General features: G+C 34.2%; 2 long non-coding RNA genes across 2 annotated transcripts; both read left to right on the top strand.

The window, feature by feature from the left end:
• The first annotated feature begins 5,142 nt into the window (after positions 1 to 5,142).
• LOC143044565 (uncharacterized) lies at positions 5,143 to 5,638 on the top strand. Its single transcript, XR_012968716.1, has 2 exons — positions 5,143 to 5,378; positions 5,590 to 5,638. It is a non-coding gene; the product is annotated as an uncharacterized LOC143044565 (long non-coding RNA).
• A 9,457-nt stretch (positions 5,639 to 15,095) lies between these two features.
• On the top strand, positions 15,096 to 23,522 carry LOC143046682 (uncharacterized). Its single transcript, XR_012969227.1, has 3 exons — positions 15,096 to 15,204; positions 21,450 to 21,653; positions 23,112 to 23,522. It is a non-coding gene; the product is annotated as an uncharacterized LOC143046682 (long non-coding RNA).
• Positions 23,523 to 24,170: the final 648 nt, after the last annotated feature.

The raw sequence follows: 24,170 nt of genomic DNA, 5'->3' as shown, positions 1-24,170 counted from the left end.
TAATATGACGCCTTTTTGTTTATAGTCGTTATGTTGAAATTTCCTCTTTCTAATAAATGTAGGAAAAAACATGTTCCATTTCGAATTATTAAACAAAAATCGCACTATGGAGAAAAATATCAACTTTCAGTTTTCTGTTCATTATTGATCTGTTGAATGATGACCATGAAAACTGAGATGTCTGACCTACAAATACACAAAACTCAAAAATTATCAATGAAAAGAAATACAGCAATAAAATGGCTATTTTATCATGTTTATGAACATTTTGATAAACTTTCATTTGAATTTTCATTGTTAGTACTCTTATTTCAGTGCTTTGTGTCTATGATTTACATATTACTGGTTGTTGTTTGGTTCCTTGTTGCAGTCTTTTGAGTTAAGCCCATTGCAACAAATGTTTACAATTCGTTCAAATGTTGTGCTGTTATATAAACCGCTGTCGGGAAAAGGGTTTGCTCATTGTCAAAGGCTGTACAGTGAACCATTTTTGTTAAATTAAGGGGGCTCGAGGGTTTAAATAAAAAAAATTTCTTCATATAGGATTTCACTATATTTTCCTATTTAAATGAACTTTATCTTATACTTAATAGAAAACTAAAATAAAAAAAATGGGGTCACCGTTCATTTAAGCTCACAATCCACCTTCAAAAGAAGCATACATTTTTGTAAAGGTACTTTTTTTCTGTTGGAACTAATCATGCTAATAGGAGAAATAGATGAAATATCGAAATAAAAAAAGAACTAAATTACAGAAATCGCTTAAATTTTACAATAGTTTAGTTTAAGTACAGCTGATTTGAAAATGATAATAAAAAATATAGGTCACTGATGAGTTAAAAAAGATATTACAATTCTAATGCCAAAAAATGACATTTTTGCACCAAAGGGAGATAATTTCAATGATATATATACATTTTTAAAGTCATATTGGCCAAAACGAATTGAATGTTTTGAATGATTTTTGTACCATATGATAAAGTAACAACTAATAAAGTTATCAATTAAATTAGTTATGAAAAACAAAAATATGTAATATTTTTCTGAAATTTTTATACCCTCAAGCCCCCTTAAATGTCATTTGATCTCTATTGGAGAAAAGTCTCATTGGAAATCAGACTGCTTCTTATTTTTATATCAACCCAGCCATATTATGCCTGTCTAATATCAGGAGCTTGTACATAGTTCAGTGGTTTATGTTGGTTCATATCCGTCATTTTTGTTTTTCATAATTTTTTGTTTTTATAAATTAGTCTGGTATATTTGAAGTTTGAATTGATGCTTTGTTTCAAATTTTGTAAGTGTTGTCTTTTATAGATTACTATATCATGTATAAGGTATGGGTTTTCTCATTACTTACAGGTCATCATTGGCCTCTAATATAAGTAATTACAATTCTTACATCCACTGAATTGAACTCGGATGGATAGTTTTCTCATTTATCATACCACATCTTATTTTAATAAATATTTAATCACTATTCAAGGGCAAAAACTTTTATAACAGTGGACTTACCATTTAGGCTTTGTTGACCTCTGTAAATCTATTTTTGTCGATAATTTCTTCTGTTTATAGTGTCCCTTTATCTTGAATGTTCTTGCCCTACACATAAAAGGGTAAACATTATCATTTAATGACAAAAATAACTACTATTACATAATTATGAAATGAACTGAAAGTTTTGCCTCATTTGTATATAACGTCGACTTGCTCATCATTCTTGCTGTTTAATATTATCATTATTCTATGAAAACATAGGCGGATCCAGGGGGGGCCCTGGGGGGCCTGCCCCCCCCCCCTTTCGTGGAAAAAATTTGGTTGATTATATAGGGAATCACTGAAGCATGACCGGAGCAGGCCCCCTCTTAGGTCAGTCAGTGGGCCCCCCCTTATGAAAAGTTCTGGATCCGCCACTGGAAAATGAGGTCACAGTAAAATTAACCTTGGCAGACAAACATCTTTTTATTTATATATGACACCTTGCATTCATTCCGTACAACAACAAGTAGACCTATGCTTATAATATCTGATAAAAGGACAAAACCAAGAAAACTTAGCATTGAACAAAGAACAATAAAATTCGGTCATGGTTATATGAATCTGCCAGACAGACATGCACACCTTACAATTGTTACATATCTACCAAATATAATCTACCTGTAACTTTAAACATATGATAAACTGACAAAACAATGCAGTGTTTCATAAAAATGAACCCTGAAAACGAGGTCATGGTCATATCAAATATGGCAGAGAGACATGTACATCTTACAATCATTCCATTCACTAAATAAAGGGGCCTTACTACGTACAGTATCCGGAAAATAGGCCAAACCACAAAAACTAAACATTTTCATAGTTCCATACGGGTAAACCCTGCCACATTCGTTATGTATATATATATATATATATATATATATATATATATATATATATATATATATATATATATATATATATATATATATATATATATATATGTTATGTATATATATATATATATATATATATATATATATATATATATATGTGCCTGTACCAAGTCAGGATCCTATAATTCAGTGATTGTCGTTTGTTTATGTGTAACATATCTGTTTTTCCATTTTTTTTTACATAAATTAGATTGTTAGTTTTCTCGTTTAAATTGTTTCACATTGTCATTTCTGAACCTTTTATAGCTGACTATGCAGTATGGCCTTGTTCATTGTTGAAGGCTGTACGGTGACCTTGAGTTGTTAATTTATTTCTGTTTCATTTGGTCTCTTGTGGAGAGTTGTCGAATCATACCCCATCTTCTTTTTTTATATTGTCCAATGTACTATGAAAATAAAGTAAGATGAAACTTCTCAGTCAGACATATGCACCTAGTTGACCTTTTGTTAATTTGTAAATAAGAAAATAGAAAAAATGGCCAAAAAAACAAAAAGGTAACATTAAGCAATGAACCATAAAAATGAGGTCAAGATTGACTAAAACATGCCAGACTAACATTGAACATGTACATCCCTAAAAAAATTTATACTACAAATATACTTGACATGTTGCATACAATATATAAGAAAACCCGACCAAAACACAGACTTAACAATAACCACTGAACCATAAAAATGAGGTCAAGGTCAAATAAAACTTGCCAGTTGGACATGCATACCTTACACTCATTCCATACAATAATTAAAAGTAAATATAGTAGACAAATTGTTTATAGTATCTGAGGAATCCTATTACTCATGCATTATAATCATGATAATCAGGGGTGGTTTTGGCCATTTTAAAAAGGGGGGTTCTAACCACATGTCCCAATTCAAATGCATTGATAGTCCCAAAAAAGGGCGGATGACAGATGTAAACTTCATAACTTAAGGCATGTATATATACAAAGTATGAATGGTCCAGGTCTTCTGCCTTCTAAATATTAGGCTTTAATTAAGAAGTAAGTTAACACTTTATCACTAGTTTTTGGAGTTCGCGAGGATAGAAAACCAGATAAATTGACACAAATCCCTGTGGTACGACAATATGTGCCATACTATTAGTCCAAATGATAATGACGTCTTGCATGGCTATTTCAACTTTTTTCTGGGATGCCATCATAGTAAAAAAAAAAGCCATGCAAGACATCATAATTGTTTGTATTACAAAAAGAAGTAACCTAATTCTTACTTGTTAGGGGCTAGCAAAAAAGATTTATTTAAAGTCGGTTATACATATAACAATACAACATAAGGTCTGTAGAGCTGTTATCCGACATACGTATATGACAAGCACAATACAAAAAACATAAAGTTCATCACTGAGATAGTAGTCTCAGATAAAGGGAGACGGGGCAACCAAACCCCTATTCAGTCTGAATGTAGGACAGAAAGCCACAGGACAAAAAGTCGCAGTCAAAAAGTCACAGACAAACAGTCACAATTCAGTTTTGGGATTATTTTTCTTTGAAAAAGAAAACACTTTTTTTTTGTATTTTTTTTTAAATATTTCCTTTGCATGACTAAAGTATAATACATTTTCATTTATCAAAGTTTATGAGCAATTTCCTTAAATTAAAAAAGAATATATGTAATAAAAAGAAAATATTTCAAGATCTTTTTCATATATATTCAAACAATTGTCAAAAATTGTTTCTGACTTTTTGTCCTATCAAATTTGTGACTTTATGTCCTGTGACTTTTGTCCTGCGACTTTCTGTCCGTTTACCTTCCATCTAAATTAGTGAACTGGATATTTTTTTTTTGCAGAAGTCCGGGTAACGAGTTATCTGTTATTAATCATGCAATTGAAATTGAGAGTCAACACTTAGACCCCGTTCACACAAGGACATTTTTATCGATTTAAACTAGACCGGTTCACTTTAGATCGGTTTAAGGGCTAATGTGAACGCATTGAATCGATCTTCAATCGGTCTAAACTAAAACACCAAAAGAGGTAGTTTAGTTTGAATCGATCTAAAGTAAACCGATCTTACTTTAGATGTGAACGCAGAGATCGGTTTAAACTAGTACGATTGAATCGAAAATAACGTATGCGCATGTATAGCGGCAAAACTATCTCAGAGGTTCGTTGTTTAATCCATATTTCTCTGTTAAAAGACCTTTAAAACAAACTGTAAACATGTTGTCTTCGCCATAGCATAGGTTTGCGAAATCTGTGTCTTCTTTTCTTATGTTGATTTTTTTCTTTGCAGGAACCGCAGTATTTCCGGCGTCGTGTTGTAACTTCGTTGCTACAGTTTTTTTTTCAAAATTAAAGAAAACTGCAATAACACCAGTATCAAAATTTTAAATTGTGATTTAAGAGAAACAATAACTTTATCCAATTTTTTCCCCCCAAGTGTGTGTATCAGTGTATCAGCACATGAATTTGATAAATCAGTTCTATTTATACAAAGTGTTTACAGTTTTACGGGCAAAAAGGTTAGATCGATTGCGTTTTTAATTGTAGTGTGAACGCAGTGGTTCATATTAGACCGATAGAGATCGATATGATTAAAGATAATGTGAACGCTAACTGGTTTTATTTAGATCGATTCAAATTAGATCGATAAAAAAAAAATGCTAGTGTGAACAGGGTCTTACACAATACCTTTTTTCAGAATGTCAGCAAAACAAAGAATCACTTGTGATAGGGGAGTGTATTCTGTTACACCGTTCCGTAATTTATATAGTTCGTTTGATTATATTCTTAATCTATTTATGTGTTCCAGTCTAGGAGGATTATTCATCTTTAACCTTATAAGAACATTAAAACATCGTATCATCGCTACCTTTCCCCTGCTCACACGGATCTCAAACCGAACATTGCAAGGTCATACCAGTTCTGGAGAACTTTTCAAAGGACAAATGTCATCTAGGACACAATTCGTGGCTAACCACAGAGTGAGTTAACTTTACAACATTGTTTGTGAAGCCTTCAAATTACTCTATACATATTTGAACATTCTCTCCGTGAAACACTGGAAATTTAACTGCTCTTGAAAGTACAACATTTTCTCGGATTCAACGGACTGTGCTATCTATTACCTTTGACATTTCGTTTTAATAACATTAATTGAACACATTGTAAAATTGTATTTTATTTGTTTTTCAGCTTTTTACCATATGTCAGATTGGTTCATAATTAAAGTATCAGCACCTGATAGTCTTTTCTCCTTGAGCCCAATCGTCGGTTATACTTAATGGTCAGGCCATTACAGTAAAAAGTCTACAACTTGCCTGTTGTGTCTCACAGATAACGCCACTCCACAGCTACACAGCAACCTACCTGTTGAGCCCTGCATGTACGCGTCATCCCTTGACGTACAGTAAATTGACGACAACCTGTCTTTACATATCCAGACAAGGAACGACAACGTAGCAACGTACATACGTACATACCTTTACACTGACAGTGTAAACTCTTATGTGAACTTGACAGCAACCTAACAAAGTTGAGCCAATATGGATCCCAGTCATGTGGAACAACAAGAAGAGATTCAGCCCCAAGAAGGAGATGTCCTTGAACTATTAGAAAATCCGTCTAATACATCACAGTCAGATGAAACTCCCGAGGCTAGGCGAGTACGTGACCTCACGGAAAAAGGACAAGGAGCTTTCACTGAAAAACGTGACAAGTTCTGTCAGGAACTAGAGGCTCTCTGGGCAGACATTGAATCCCAGTTATTGGAAGTAACAACGCCTCCTAACGATCTCCAGCAACTCCTAACAGTCCAGGACAAACTTGTTAAAGCCTGTAATAATTATCGTAGGCTCACAGATGAATACCTAGACTTTCTGAAAAGGACCCGAACATTGGAGAGTCAAAAAGAAATTGATGCATGTAAACTCTCTTTGGATTTACGTCTGTCCAAAGTGGAGCTAGTTATGGAAAAACTACACGAGCATCGCCTCGCTCTTACAAAGGCTAAATCTACAAAAACAAAGACATCTAGAGGCAAGAAATCCTCACACAGTGGGAGCTCCCACGTCTCTGACATTTCAAGTCTTGCACGGAAGAAGCGTGCTAAAGCAGAGGCTGCCAGAACTCAGATAGCCTTTGCTGAAAAACAGGCCTTGCTCCTAAAGCAGGAGGCAATGATAGAAGAACAGACTCTTTTCAAGCAAAATGAAATAAAGGCCGAGGCAGAACAAGAAGCCATCAGAGCAGAACAAGAAGCCATCAGAGCAGATCAAGAAGCCACAAGCAGAAAAGCCGAGGCGGAGCAAGAGGCTATACGTAGAAATGCTGAGGCTGCACACCAGAGAGCTGAAATGAAACGTGAGGCCATACGCAGGAAAACTTTAATGGAACGGGAGGCTGCACGTGCAACACGGGAAAAGGCCGAAATTAAAGCTGCTATGAACATTCTAGAAGCACAAAGAGAAGCTGCAGCCGCAGAAGCCGAGGCTCGTGTTCTGGAATACGACGGCAGCCAAGCATTTAGCGATCTTCCTGATGAAAAGGAAGACCCGCTCCAGCGTGTGCAAGATTTCGTCAATAAACTTCCTGTATCAACTGTTGTAAAGGAAGTAACAGGACCTCAAAAGAAAAAACAAATTCCTGTTAAGATCGAGCTGAGTCACGAAGCACCAGCGTTCGTGCCATCCGTGGCACTGAACTTGCTGTCACAGACATCTGCCGTCTTGCCTTCAGATACTAAGTCACCGGAAGTTACCTTAATCCCAGATCTGGGATTAGTAACCGGCATACAAAAACTAGGCCTTTCAGATGAGAGCCCTACTGAACACCAAAAACAGGGTGTTAAAGAAGCGATCCCTGTCTTACGCACAAAACAAGACTTTATAGAAGAGATCCCTGTTTCACACCATAAACAAGGCGTACTAGAAGAGATCCCTGTTGCATACCAGCAACAAATCAATCCTACGTCGGAAATAACCAGATTTCTCCTACGTAAGGACCTGTTGTTCTCCCGGCTAACAAATTTTAATGACCAGGCAGAATCCTTCCATACATGGAAATCTAGCTTCAAAAACGTCATAGACGAATTACAAGTTTCTGACTCGGAACAAATAGACCTACTGATTAAGTGGCTAGGGCCAGAGTCTGGTAAACATGCCATTAGTATTAGGGCATCAAATGCCAACAACCCTACTAGAGGCCTACAGAGGTTATGGCAAAGACTGGATGAGCGATATGGTGCTCCAGAAATGTTGGAAGCCTCTATCACGAATAAACTCGTCAATTTTCCTACCTTGACGAACAAAGATAACGCACGTCTTTATGACTTGTCTGATATTCTATCAGAAATAGAATATCACAAGGAAAATCCCAAGCTGGGATGTTTGCTAGCATATTTTGACTCTTCGTCCGGGATAAATCCTATTGTAGAAAAACTGCCATACGGACTCCAAGAAAAGTGGATTACAAGGGCTACAAGATACAAGTCTAAATATGAAGTTGCTTTTCCACCTTTCACAGAATTCTCTGCCTTCATCAGGGAAATTAGCAAAATTAAGAACGATCCTGGGTTCATCTTTGGGTCAAAAGTAACATCAAATACAAAAGACGCTACGCCAAGATTCACACCTCATACGTACTCTAAAGTCAACGTTCATAAGACCGCTGTTGAACAGCAAACTGAAGATAGCAGTGAACAACAAGATCTGTGTATCCTACACAAGACAAAGCATACCTTGAATGAATGCCGAGCATTCCGAGCCAAACCAATCGAGGAACGCAAGGAACTGTTAAGACAAAACAATGTGTGCTACAAGTGTTGTGAGTCAACCATACACAGAAGTCGGGACTGCAACGCAAGTATCAGTTGTAACGAGTGCGGAAGTGAACGACATACCACAGCACTTCACATCACTAGACCACAACATTCTGAAAGTTCCCAGTTTAGCTCACCCAGACAAGCCTACGGCGGGGAGCTAACACAAGTCTACGGCGGGGAGCAGACAGAGTCGGCTGAAACAAAGTTAACCTCTGTAAGTTCGATCTGCACAGAGATCTACAAAGATCATAAGAGCGAGAAATCTTATGCCAAGATATTACCTGTGGACGTGTACCACAAGGACAAGACAGACAAAATTATCAGGATGTACGCCATTGTTGACGACCAAAGCAACCGGTCTCTTGCCTCGCCTGAATTCTTCAGTCTCTTCAACGTTCGGGAGAAACCTGAAAACTACTCTCTTACAACATGCTCCGGCAGAGTAGCTACTTCTGGGAAAAGAGGAAAAGATTTCGTCATAAAATCTGTACACAGTGACGTACAATTTGATCTGCCTACATTAATTGAATGTAATAATATTCCCAATAATCGAGACGAAATTCCTACTCCTGAAGTTACAATGCATCATCCTCATCTGACAGAACTCAGAGGAAGCATTACACCACTAGCGGAACGTTGTCAAATTCTACTCCTAATTGGAAGGGACCTTATAGAGGCACACCACGTCCTTGAACAACGCCTAGGACCATCCCGAACTCCATTTGCCCAAAAGTTGAGACTTGGTTGGGTCATAATTGGAAATACATACATTGACAAGCAAACTGTTCCTATTGAAGTCAACACAAAGATAACTAACGTTTCATTCACGGAATCAGAACAACGTCTTGCCTCAAGACCGGAAATAGCCGTCAAGGACAAGAATCCAATTGTTGTTCAGTCTAACGACAAAAACTTTCATTCGAATGCCAAGGTCGCTAAATCGCATTCAATACAATCCCTTGAATGTACAGGACCTAGTACCAAGCCTGGTAAACGCACAAATTCCTCTAAAGGGACAGCACTCGTCTCACTAAAAGCAAAATCTGTGACTTCTATAGAAAAATCTATAGATAAAAAAAGTTTCATTCCGAAATCAACAGAACCTAAAGTTCATGGAGAGGGAATCAACAGCATTCACAAACCTATTCCGAAAGAAGGACCTATTGCCAATCTCAATCTGCCATTGCATGAGCAACGTCTACTACGAGGAGGAAGCAGTATTGTCAAATCTGACTTGAATATAAGTGAAAAGGAACCAGTAGTCTTATCTGGACATCGTCACAGAGTAACACCTTTTCTTGGACATTACTACGACAAAATCAAACATAGAGGACGCCACTCTACAGATAGAGCGACTAGATCTGCAGGATTGGACGTTATGACGAAACGCCTAATTTCGTCTGATACTCACAAAGATGTGTCATATCGCCAAATCGGAAGACAACCAACTACTAACTCTTGTTATACTTCGATCTATCTTCGATCGTCATCGCCGTCTAACTACGTTGGAGAAAACAGTTCCCATTATCGATACAGCAGTAATAGAACATTCTACAGAACACAACAATGTCGTCCGAGACACCCTTCTTCTAAAGGACAAAAAAACTGTGCCTACCCAGTTTCACGTGGAACGTACTTATTAGGAACCTTTATAGTGAAAAATCGTTGAGATCTGATATTTCTCACACGAAATAGTGGACATTTCACCTGTATATATTCAATTTATATTGAGATTAATTCATTTGTGTAAATCTTGTATACATTTATGGAAAAGTGATATCAGATAGACATCAGACGGGGAGTATTCTGTTACACCGTTCCGTAATTTATATAGTTCGTTTGATTATATTCTTAATCTATTTATGTGTTCCAGTCTAGGAGGATTATTCATCTTTAACCTTATAAGAACATTAAAACATCGTATCATCGCTACCTTTCCCCTGCGCACACGGATCTCAAACCGAACATTGCAAGGTCATACCAGTTCTGGAGAACTTTTCAAAGGACAAATGTCATCTAGGACACAATTCGTGGCTAACCACAGAGTGAGTTAACTTTACAACATTGTTTGTGAAGCCTTCAAATTACTCTATACATATTTGAACATTCTCTCCGTGAAACACTGGAAATTTAACTGCTCTTGAAAGTACAACATTTTCTCGGATTCAACGGACTGTGCTATCTATTACCTTTGACATTTCGTTTTAATAACATTAATTGAACACATTGTAAAATTGTATTTTATTTGTTTTTCAGCTTTTTACCATATGTCAGATTGGTTCATAATTAAAGTATCAGCACCTGATAGTCTTTTCTCCTTGAGCCCAATCGTCGGTTATACTTAATGGTCAGGCCATTACAGAGTGTAACCGATGAATTGATCCTGAATCAGATAAGATTTTCAAGTAACAGAGAATCTCTTAATTTGACCACAGTCGCCTGCAGATTTAATAATAATAATACTAAAAAACTTATTTTCACTATATTTTTCGCTTTAATTATTAAATCTTACAAAAATTAATTAATACAGACTGTGCTCCTGAATGAAAGCTGTTAGATACATTAATTTGTGTTTTTTTTTACTGCTAAATCTACAAGATATTTGAATCAAATTCTAAATACGCGACAATTGCTGAGCAGAGAACCATTCTGAGCCAGGAACAGTCTATACAACTATTAACAGTAAGCATAGAGAGTCCCTGTAAAAAGGCAGTCAAATCCTAAGAGAACTGTAACTTAACGATACATGTATATACCAAGTTCCAGCACCTCACCCACACCCTGGCCCGGCATAGCCAGCACACTGAGTTAGCAAACTGGCGTATACATGTCAGTCTTATAATATAAAACTGCGTAGGTTCATATTGTTTGATTCAACGTTTGTTTGGATATTTTTTTAGGATCGTTGTAAAATTATATCTTATAAATCTTTGTTAAAATACGATTTCATTTCTATTTCATAATTTGTCAAAGTGTACTTTTTAAAGTTTTAAATTTTAAAGATAAAATGAATATTCCATTTTGATTTGAGGAAAATCTGTTTGAACTGTAATGACATGGTCAGTCAACTGATTTGTTGCAATTTGAAGCTGATTAAAGGTAATTGTAACTTACAGTAATTTTCCATTACCGTAACGACAGTGCGTGTATTCTCGGGTGACCGTGTGTATAACGTATAGTTTTCTAGAGAACATCCTGTCTACGTGTAATACAGATTGATGACATTACACAAAATTCCTGTTGAATCTGAATGAATGAATGAATGAATGAATGTGAATGTTAAATGTGCTTAGGTATCTGTGTCCATTCCCTATTTCAACACCACAAATTTTTCGAAGAAAAAAATCATTTATATGAAATTAAAAAGAAAAGTGGCAAATATAAACTTCAGTTAAACATAATTTCAATATTGCATGAACCACAGGCCTAGGCCTGTAGCCAGAAATTTTCAAAGGGGGGGGGGGTGTTATTTGGACTCACGAACTCGACTTTAACAGTCACAATTCGAACAGAACGTTGACTTTAACAGTGCTTATTTGTTTTCAAGGGGGAGGGGGGTCCCGAACCCACCCTGGCTACGGTTTGTAGAAACACCGCAAAGGACTTCTTAGTGCACTAAGAAGAAAGTTTTTGCACTAAGGACACAGGCACTTGTTTCTATACATACGAAGGTCGACTATCCATATAAAGATAATTAATTAAGATCAATCATTATATTAAAAAACATATGTTAAAAGATGGTTCGATGATATAAATAGATTTAAACATTTTTAACGTGACACGCGCTCTACTTGTGTAATGCATGTCTGATCACTTTGTCAATTGATCCAATCAATTCTGAGGGATTATCTTTTAACTAGTAAATTATTTTCTTTGTTCCTAATTAGTAATGATAAAAGGTCTGTTTTCTGTGATGCTTTGTGAGAAATTTATTTTTGGAAAAATTGTTTGTTTGCGCTTTTCGAAACAAAAGATTTGCGGAAATATAGTAAAAAACAATAGAAATTGATAATTTAACAGAATTAGATATTGATCCAGAAATAATAACAACTGTACAAAATACAGGTACAGCATTAAATAACATAAAAAAGCAAATTAAATCTAATTGCAATGTCTTTCTCAATAATCTATTGGAAAAAAAGATAAAGGATTTAAATGAAAGTAATAAAATGTTCCTATACAAAAATATTAAAGATTAACTTGAAACAAGAATTTTACCTAAAACATAACCAATCTGACTCCAGAAAACTATTAACAAAATTCAGAATTAGCGAACACACTCTTTTAATAGAAAAGGGTAGACATCTTAAGATCCCTAGAGATCAGAGATATTGCAAATTTTGTAATGAGATAGAGGACGAAAAACACTTCTTTCTCAACTGCCCTAAATATAACTTTTATAGAAACAAATATTTTGACTTCATAGAAATCAATTCGAAGTGGAAAGATACTGCTAAAGATGATAAACTTAAAATAATACTAAACCCCACATCTCACAGATTTATATGGCAATAAAATTTGATTTGATTTGATTATTTTTGCACTGGGAAGCTTAAGGCTCTTATTTAATGAATTTATGATAATAGTCGTTTATTGTGCACTTTCGAATTACAATGAAGTATTGATTAAAAACAAAAGTATCATAAATTCAAAATAACCTAAAAAAAAAATACACACAAAAAAAGAAAGAAATTCAAAGTTTTGTTTTAAATCCTACAAAAACAAAATACATCCATAAACAAAATATATAACACGACAAACAAGAAGGTATAATTATATATTATGCCGTGTAATTTTTATGTTTCTTTATTTCTTCATTGATCAGTGATTTTATTACCTGGTTAATTACTGGCATGCACGTGCCGTCGGACAAAACCTTTGATGACAGAAAAAAATCAAATTACGACTTAACTACAATTTTTAATGACTAAAAATTTAAGATACATTATCTTCATGAAAAACTACGTCCGATGGTATGTTTATTTTATTCATAGCACCATCCAATCATGGGCTTAGTGCAGTTTCATGAGCTTAGTGCACCAAGGCGGCCTAGGTGGTGTTTATACGCTCCCATGTGTTCTATAATGGGTACGGATATATACATAATATTACGGCCCTTTTCTATAAGATTTTACTAAGTAATACATTCATGTATTAGAAATATAGATCTTATTCGATGTACAATGTGGCTGGCTTGGAGATCAAACCCCCGTTTTACTAGAGTTTGTCTACTTTCGTCTATTTATATTGCCAGACACATATAATGCAGTATTAGAATATGTCTCTGATATTGCCGAACATTCTATAAACATGGATTTGTACCAGCCCTTGCTATAATATAATGAATTTCGTCGCCAATATAACCACAATTACGTAAAGTACAGATCTATACAATCTTCTCCTAAATAGTTTGCCATCTAACAATTCAAAAAGAAATTTTGAGTCGAAACTCAGTGAAGTACCAAATCTATAAAAAGAATCACAATTTTTTTGTAACAGTAGAAGTCGAAAATTAAACTGTATATATTCTTTTTTCAACACTCTTGAAATAATTATAACATTATCTATAGACAGCTTACATATGCAAATCTTTTAAGAAGTATGTGAGCGTATAGTAAAATTTGTTAATTACCCCCCCCCCTTTTTTTTCCTTCAATTAAATTTAATTGTAAACGATTTTGTTTCTTAATTTGTGTTTGCTAATTAACTGGGGTTTATGCTGTCAAAAGTAAAAAAATGTCTCCTTGTGTATACATAAGTTATTGTTAAAAAAATATTTGAAGCCGCAAGAAGAATAAACCATTTCCTGAACTAAAATATATTTATCTGTAAATAAAGACAATTTGCTTAAAACATTCTCTCATTTATTTAGACAATTGTAAAATAATTAATTCAACGACTTTCTGTCTGTTTACTAATACTTTTCTCGTTCAGTTTTTTTTTTATTCCCATTGCTCTTCATATATATATATTCGAATGATAATTACTGATCACAAATTTTCCGGATGCTTTTTCTCCTATTTTCGTATCGAACCAACATGCTAGCAGTTAAATGGAATTAAGTACTTTTTTTTTTTAGGAATGTACAACTTTAAAAAAATTTCAACAACAAAATTCTACTTTTTTTACCTAGATATTTCTTCTCTGTTTCGAAGTCGCAACCGGTGACCCCGTATCAAACACGATCAAACATAGCCAACACCTCACATGGCGTATTCACGATGTTGAGGTATTGACAATATACAATCACATGTATCAATATACAGCAAGTAAGTAATTTGGTGTTGAATGATAGTAAATCAGAATTTATAAATTGAATTTTACCTGTTAAAGGGGCTTAAAAGGGCACGAGCTGTCAAATTCATGTTCATCGATTTTAATCAAATTCACATAACGTGTAGTGTTGAATTGTTTATTAAAATTTCACGCACAATCTTGGCTGATATGCATAAAACCATTATTTCATGAAACTGCATGAAAAATTGACTTATCGCATAATTCCAGAACTAAAAAATAAACAACCGAAAGTCCACATAAGAGGGTATGGATTTGAATTAACAGAATAGAGAATAAAGGAAGAAAAAAAGGAATAAAGAATAGTGAAAGAAGAAAGAGAATAATGAAAAAAAGCTATTAAAAATATAGTTAAAAAAAAGAAGACAGAAAAAAGAAGCCCCCCCCCCCCCGAGACGATCCCAACTGTTATTTGACGCTTCCGAGTTATTTTGAGACAAAGACATGTATTAGTAGTAAGCCCGTACCACAAAGCCTCTTGCGTCAGTTTGAGGATTACCCAGGCGGCTCATTTTATTTTGGCTTCAAAATAAACATAAAGCCAAAATAAACATAATTGACAAGTTTCCTTCCCCTGCATTCTCGAGCGCACATGTAAATAGCACGTTGGTCTCAAATAAGCTCGCAAATAAGATATTGATACATTACAACACTTGGCAAGTTGCCGTCAGTATTTGAAAATATTGATTAAGAAGGTATAGAAAATTAATGCACGCACACTATTATCCACCACAGGCCTAAATCGTTAGTCCGCAAACAACGAGGGGGATAAAAAACCCAGCTCTAAATTTGAACACAGCCACCGGCATGCTGTGAATTTGAAAGCTTCCCACATTCGTAACTATCGATAAGGTGGGGTCAAACACTCTAGTTTTACCCCTGACAAAACTTTTTAATAAGATGTTTAACTCAGTCAAAAAATTCCCCAAAATTTGGAACGTTTCTCTATCATGTCTATTGACATCAATTTATAAATCTGGTGACCCATCTGATTGTGGGCACTATAGAGGTAAAAGCATAACATTGGCGGATCCAGGGGGGGGTCTGGGGTTGGAACCCCCCTTTTTTTGGAATGATCAATGCATTTGAATGGGAGCGTATAGCTGGAACACCCCCTTTAACTCTGGGTTGGGAACCCCCCTTTTCAAAATGGCTGGAACCGCCCCTGCATAGCAAGCTGTCTTGGTAAAGTCTTTAACTCCATTTTACAAAAACAACTTAGTGATTTTCTTGAAACACATAATTTATTATCTTCAAATCAAGGTGGTTTTAGAAAAAAATTACAGAACTGTAGATCCTGTCTTTATTTTAAAAACAATTAAGAATTGAATGCTTCTTTTTGTAACTTCATTGGGGTGTAAAAGCGTTGACCGAAGTACATTTTGTATAAACATGATAAAGCGGATCAGAAGTATTCAAGTATGGATATCAGAATTCAAACCACATTTTGAAGCATTAGACACAAGTAAATTAGAAAAAACACAAAAACCATATTTAAAAACATACTTGGGGTTCATGGGAAGTCTTCCAATCTAGCAATGCAGTGTGAATTGGGCACATTACCCATTAGCATTAAATGTTATCATTACAGAGGCGGATTTAGGGGGGGGGGGGGGGGGGCCCAGGCCCCCCATTTTTGGGAAAAATTTTGGTTGCTTATATAGGGAATCACTGAAGCGTGACTGGAGCGGGCCCCTCTTAGGCCAGTCATTGGGCCCCACTTATGAAAATTTCTGGATCCGCCACTGATCAACTTATGTATAAATACTATGTGCGTCTCAGTGATATTGGTGAACTGTCTGGGGGTCCACATGAAATTCTCAATTTTGGCTGCTTTTGAAGTGAACAAAACTCTCACAAATAGAGAAAATTCATGGTCTAATAAACTATCTGAATTAATGAAATATATTGGGATGCCCTTCAACAAGCATTGTAATAGTAATTTCAAACAACATGCAGAAACTAGAAGATTTCTACAAAAATAAAATTATATTTGAACTATCTTAAGATAAAAGATGGAAACTGTGGGAAACTTTTATTTTTTTAGTTAAATTTATACTAAATTTAAACAACAAGAATATTTGAACTTTAATGTTCCTAAATACCTGAGAAAAAACTCACTAAATTAAGAATAAGCGCACACTCATTAGCAATAGAAACTTGTAGGTATGCAAGACCAAAAATACCCTCTAGTGAGAGATTTTGTAAATTTTGCACAGGAAAAATTGAAAATGAGATACATTTCTTGATTGAATGTCCACAATATAACAAAATTAGATCTAAATATAAAATTAATGATATTAATTCAAATAATTTGGATGAAAATTTTACCACAATGTTAAATCCAATGTCTGAAAAAGAATTAAAATATTTGTATGTATATTGAAGAAGCTCTTGATTTGCGAGACCACCATACTGTTTCATCAGATAATAATCTTTTACAGTAGTTCGTGAATATACACATATAGGTGATTGTCCGAATTTAAAGTATTTTATCTCTTAATTGAATATTATGCTATAAACAAGACAAACACATATATAGGATTAGTTGCTCGCAGTAACATCTTATTTTCTCTTGCGATACAGCATTTTATTTTACTTTATTGTACATATTTCTTCGATTGAAACAACATATAATTACATGACATTTAACATTGTTCCTCTTTCACATCGTTTCTTTTTCCTCGGCTAATACCTCCAACGCCTGTATGTACAATAAACATAGCAGGAACTGTGACCAACTTCAACTTGACTAACTGCGAGCACCTTTGATACTAATACATTTAAATGCCAAACTTTATATAGTACCATTAAACCCCACCCGTAAAAACCGCCAAAACTTTCCTTGTGCCTTATGCACCTAACCATATTAACATCAAATTTATAAATAGTACATACTGTTACAAAACAACTATCTGAACTAGTTATACTAGTTCCCATCTATAAATAATTACTACAAATAGCAAACGGGAAAAACACCATTTCAAATTTAATAGAAAACATGGTATCAATATCAGTTTATAATGTAATGGTATACCGGTACATAGAATTGGCTTATGAATGTATGACTTGTTGTTACATGCATCTTTATTTCATTTATATGTTGTTTTAATATTAAATATAAAAAATATAAATGTCTGTACCGTATTTATTCTATTTAAAGCCCCCTTCTAATTAACGCCCCCCTACCGAAAATCGTGCGTTCAGAACTTTTGACTTCTAATAAATGCCCCCATTTTGTAGTTAAAAAAATTAAATTGAAACTTACCCATTACAGAGGGGGATAGGATGGGTCCTGACCCCGAAATCCCGGGCTTAAAAACACGAAATCCCGAGGTCCCGAATTTAAATAAAGTAAATCCCGACATCCCGAAATCCGAAAAGAAGAATTCCCGGATCCCGAAAGGGTCAATCCCGAAATCCCGAGCTTAAAAACACCCGATCCCGGAGTCCTGATAAAGGTCCTATCCCCCCTCATTACAATATGGCTAAGACATCGACCCGGTCACTCAGAAACATGAAACGAAAAATCAATAATGCCCATGTTTTAATCCACTCCGATAATCCAACACAGTGTGAACAAGTTCCAAAAAATAGATCTGTCAGTTACACAGTACGCTGTTGAAATTATGTTCCATTGATGTGCATGCTTGTTCATTCGAAAATTTTAACAAATTATTAGATGAGGTCACATTACCGATAAACGCTATTTATAGATTATGGAACTCATTATGGAGACAATAAGAAACACATGTATGTTACTATAGTCTGTTTCGACAAAATTCAGGGAAAGGTCAATGAAGTAAGGTATGGAATTCGTTTCTCTAATTGACGCCCCCCTTTCGGAAATTGTCTTCGCCCCCGGGGCGTTTATTAAAATAAATACGGTATTTGGATCACGCCTCTATTGTGCTCTTTCCAATAAAATATTGAATTGAATTGAATTGAATCGATTTCTACCCATAGAAAACTTTTGCCCTTCTTTAATCAAAAATGAAATATGTTGATATTAATGGTATAAAGGTTAAATCAATTTATTCATATATTTGACCGACTAGAATTATTGGGGAATTTAAACCTTTCCTATTGTAAGTGATAAAACTAAATTTATATCAGGGTGATTGAAATGAGGAAAATGGGGGGGAGGGGGGGGGGGGCTGATCAGAAGTTCATGGCCCCCTTTTTTTAAAAAAAATGGTTAATTATATAGGGAATCACTGAAGCATGACAGGAGCAGGCCAGTGGCGTAGATAGACTATTTTTAAGTGTACGCCCTAACCTTTAAATTATCTATCTATCCCTAACCTCGGCAAAAAGTTTATGGACCTCAATCGGATCCAGATTATAATACCTACTAGTAGTGGGTTCGAGAGGGGAAGATCCATTTCAGTCATTAAAAACTAATCAATAGCAAGTTGAACATAAAGACTGTATTTTTTTTAAATCTTTTATCATGTTTATGTTTTGTTTATTCATCTTGTTGGTCATCTGGAATCTTATGGTCATTGGTGTTAGAGAAAATATCCAAACCAGTTACTTTAAAATATGTTTAAAATGAACCGTGGGGTTAAGCAATTACTCGACCAAAACCCCAGTTTGTGCAAATGTCGTAAATGGATATGAAATGATTAATTTGCATAGATGGTCAGGAAACACAGTTATCGTCCTTTGAATATAGACCCTAGTGTTACATGGTTACTTGCCAATCTTTTTATACAACTTCCAAATTTATTTATTTATGTGTTATACCTCAAATAGGTGATGAAATAACACTGTAAAAATAATTGGGTAATGAATTTTATAAAGTAAAGTTCTATGATTGATATAATTTGTGCCAAAAGTAGTACAACACACTGTACAACTATTATTGAGAAAGCGCGCCGGGTGGATTTTTTTTTATTTTCATTTCATTGTCTAAAATAAATGCAATACAAAATAACTGTGTTCTCGGACCAGTACCCCCAGGCGTTTTGACGTAAACGTAGCTACGCGCCTGCAGGCCCCTCTTAGGCAGTCAGTGGGCCCCACTTATGAAAACTTCTGGATCCACCTCTGTGGTCTTCAGTTGTATAATCTTAAAAACTTTATACCTGTATTCTAAAGTGTAAATCAAGGGGAAAAAATGTAAATGATCTGTGCATTGGGGTCTATTAAGGGGTATTTTAGGGGGAAGAAAGAAGGGAGGGGCTTACTATATATACAATGATGTATAGAATCCGTTGGGATTTTATTTTCTAAAATTTTCAAATGAATATAACTTGTAAACTGTAAGTGATAGACACACACAGTCTTCAGAAATGATGATAGGACAATAAAACAAATCACTTGAAATATAGGGCGAGTCCCTGGGGGTAATCCTTAAATTTGAGAATATGCTATTATCTTGTAAAAGGTCCAGATCCCCACCCTTATACCATATATATTCTTGAATGGGACGATAAAACAAATCAATTAAAATTAAAAGGAAGTCCCTGGGGGTCACCCCACCCCGTTCAATTTGAGAATATGCTATTATCTTGTGAACAATCCAGATCCCCACCCCTTAATCATATATATTCTTGTAGGGGACAATGAAATAAATGAAATGAAATAAAAGGGAAGTCCCTAGGGGGTCACCCCACCCCCTCTTGTTTGAAAAATTGTAAACAGTCGATCCCCACCCCTAAACCATATATATTCTTGTATGAGACAATAAAACAAATCAAATGAATATGGGTCTTCAATGCAGTGAGAAAATTTAGGCACTGGTCTTCAGCTCATAAATATGTATCAGAAATGAGAATGAGATACAGCTCTCAGTTGCATTAATAAAAACCTCACAATATGTTCTGAATATCCAAATATACAGTATTGCAAGATTCTCTCAAAACGTACACATGGAGCTGAGAAACTGTAAAATTAATCATAAAATTGAAATGGAAATGGGGAATGTGCCAAAGAGACAACAACCCGACCATAGAAAAAAACAACAGCAGAATGTCACCAACAGGTCTTCAATGTAGCGAAAAATTCCCGCACCCGGAGGCGTCCTTCAGCTGGCCCCTAAACAAATATATACTAGTTCAGTGATAATGAACGCCATACTAATTTCCAAATTGTACACAAGAAACCAAAATTAAAATAATACAAGACTAACAAAGGCCAGAGGCTCCTGACTTGGGACAGGCGCAAAAATGCGGCGGGGTTAAACATGTTTGTGAGATCTCAACCCTCCCCCTATACCTCTAGCCAATGTAGAAAAGTAAACGCATAACAATACGCACATTAAAATTCAGTTCAAGAGAAGTCCGAGTCTGATGTCAGAAAATGTAACCAAAGAAAATAAACAAAATGACAATAATACATAAATAACAACAGACTACTAGCAGTTAACTGACATGCCAGCTCCAGACTTCAATTAAACTGACTGAAAGATTATGATTTCAAAAAAATCATCTCTTTTATCATAAATTTTAGTATTCAGCTTTCCTTTAGTGATATAGATATCAAGATCGAGGAAAGGGCAGTGGTCATTGTTAGTATTAGCGTTATTTAAAGTAAGTTCAACAGGATAAATTTCTTTAATATACATACTGAAGTCGTCATTATTGAGAGCCAAATTATTATCCAAATATCTAAAAGTATTATTAAATTTGTTTATCAGATGTTGTTTCGATGGTTATTTAACATTAAAGTCCTCAGAATCAATCTTAATATGCATACTCTTGTACAAAAGAATATAAGTATATAATAGATATATGGTCTTCAAAAAAAAGAGTATCGATGCTATAAGATCTTAATCAAGTACATTTGTAATAATTTTGGTTTGTTTAAATATTTCGGAGGTTAGTATGACCTCCTTTTTTGTGATGATGTTTCGTTTTAAGTTGGGAAAAATTGTTTGTACCAACAAAAATAAAAACACAAAGTTAATTATGTTTTATCATTTTTTTATGTTTAGGTTGTCAGCAAGATGAAAAGAACAAATATTCAGTTCAAAAGTCAAAATGTGGATAAGCTGAGGTTCAAGGTCCTACCTTTTGCAGATTTTCATATTTTGCATGAATGAATTTAAAGTTTATATCATGGACGGCAGAGAAAGAAAAAAAAAGCTTTGTGCATTTTTCCTGCTTCTGAAGGATAAATATAAAACATCTTGTTTTCGGTAAGTTTTATGCTCTGTTTTAATAGTGTTTGTGCATTAATCTGTCCAGTCCTTCCTCTAAAATGTATCCTCTTTAAGTTTTTGGTGAGTGTTCACCATGAATTTCAGTAAGTAACTTGTGGATTTACATGTATATACTCGAAACTTAGTACTAATATTAATTGGATTTTTGCATGACATCCTGTCAAATGCTTGTTAATCATGTTTATGTTCCAGAACATATGAGTATTTGGACTGTACGCATACAGTCTGCCCGATTTTAAGAAGCTGGTCAAGTTTATTGGAAACAAATGTACGTTACAATTAACTGAAATCTTTAATAGATTAATACAAAAAGTTTAATTGCAGTTGAAATAAAAACACATGTTTCTTCGAGCTGGTACTAGACAGTACAAGTATACTCAAATGGTCTGACTGTATGCATATGGTCAGACTGTAAGAGTATACTTATATGTTCCGGACCTTTAACATGCGGTCAAAATACTGATATGGTCTGGAACATTTATACATGTCTTCAAATTAATATCAAACACATTGGTGTTTGTGAACTTGGTAATAAGTTATTCGATAGAACTATAATGTTTTGAGATTATCAAAATAAAACATATCCCATTTTTACTTTTAATAAAGAAGAAGATTATTGATGTATGTATAACTGTATATAAAAATGAGACAGCAAGCCAACAACACAAAAAATAAGGATAAAACAATACATTTTTCTGTATCAATGTTATAATTTCCAATATGTCCAAAGAATGAAATAAAACACATGTTGAACATAGTCAGAACTTCAAAAGCTTAAAGAAATATTGTTTCTGTTGTCTGCTTTTTGTATAATATATTGAAAATTCTTGTGAATAATGGAATTTTATTATATAAATTGCCTAAAGTTTTACCATTGATCTTTATACATGTAATATATATCATATATATATTATACAACTCGTCTAAACATCAACCCAACAATGTAAGATCTGTAAATTTGCTTCGCAAAATTTGCAAAAGCAAAATTTACAGATCTTACATTGTTGGGTTGATGTTTAGACAAGTTGTATATACATAATGTACACAGCCATGTATCACCATCATTGCTGGTGATCCGATGGATAAATCTGTTGTAGAGTTGTCACTGACTCAGACGTACTCATATATATATTATATATATAACTTTGGAAAATACCCAAATGTTATAAAGAAGAATAAATTAATTGATTGTTATATATAGTCTATATAATGTCTATAGTATTAGAATAGGAAGATGTGGTATATTGCTTATTTGACAACTCTCCATCAGAGACCAAAGGATGTAGAAGGTTCGCAACTGATGACACTAGACAACCTTTAACAATCAGTAAAATCCATACCGCATAGCTATTTTTATTGAAAATATATTATGCTACATGTATGCAAACAATTTTGTATAATACATAACTTCAGATTTTATTGGTTCTTTTTCAGAAGGATTGAAATTCATCATCTAGAATAAATGGAGAAAACATAGAAACAAGACCAGAATAAATTCAAAGACAAGAGTTGGATCAGTTATAATTTTCATCACTCGGTCAATGATTTGAAGTTCTTTTAAATACCAAAAGATATTGAAACCACAATAATGTCAATGTTCTGTGCTGAATGACCAAAAAGTGGACTATACGATCACACAATGCTGAATGATAAGAAACTATTAATCAATAATGTTTTATGTGGAGGGATATTGTGAAAAAAAATAGATTTACTTAAATAGCTACTACATTTTGTAGTATGTTAAACCTAATAATAGGGTTTTTCATTGATTTCAAATGGTAAATAATTGTGTTTCAAGAAAGTATTCTATAATTCATAAATAAACATATATTAATACTTACATAATCTGCTTTGTTGTTTAAAAGTTTAGTTTTGAACAGTTATAGAACAATATGTTGAATTAACATTTCCAAAGAAAAAAAGATATTCGATTAAAAGGATTCATCTTATAACAATTTACTACCAAATATAATACATTGTAACATACACATTACTGTATATTTATATCTATATATTTATAATCCCATAGGATTTTATTTTGTCCCATGGGATATTAAAAATCCCATGGGATAATTATAGTCCCATGGGATTTTTTTTGTCCTATGGGACTACAATTATCCCATGGGACCAAACAAAATCCCATGGGATAATGGTCAATCCCATGGGATTTTGCCCTGTCCCATGGGATATTGAAAATCCCATGTTTTTATAAATCAAATAGCAAAATAAATATAATAGTCACAGTAGAAAACCAATGAAATTATTGAATCCCATGTAATTCTGCACATTTTGGTTATATACATGACTCTGTAGCTCTTATTTGAGGCGGCGGCGGATTTGCAAATGAGTGTTTTGCAAATTTAAAGTGTCCAGTGTTAATTTTGTCTAAATGGGATCTTCGGTTAATCCTATGGCACCAACATCGCCCTTCACAATTGCATTATTCTATTTTTGTGCCTGATCAATTGTGTTATAAGAAAGAAATGTGCTGGT

The sequence above is a fragment of the Mytilus galloprovincialis genome, chromosome 9 (genome assembly GCF_965363235.1).
Source record: "Mytilus galloprovincialis chromosome 9, xbMytGall1.hap1.1, whole genome shotgun sequence".
Classification (NCBI taxonomy): Eukaryota; Metazoa; Mollusca; class Bivalvia; order Mytilida; family Mytilidae; genus Mytilus; species Mytilus galloprovincialis.
The sequence above is the reverse complement of the archived record's forward strand: the minus strand, read 5'-3'. Positions and strand labels throughout refer to the sequence as shown.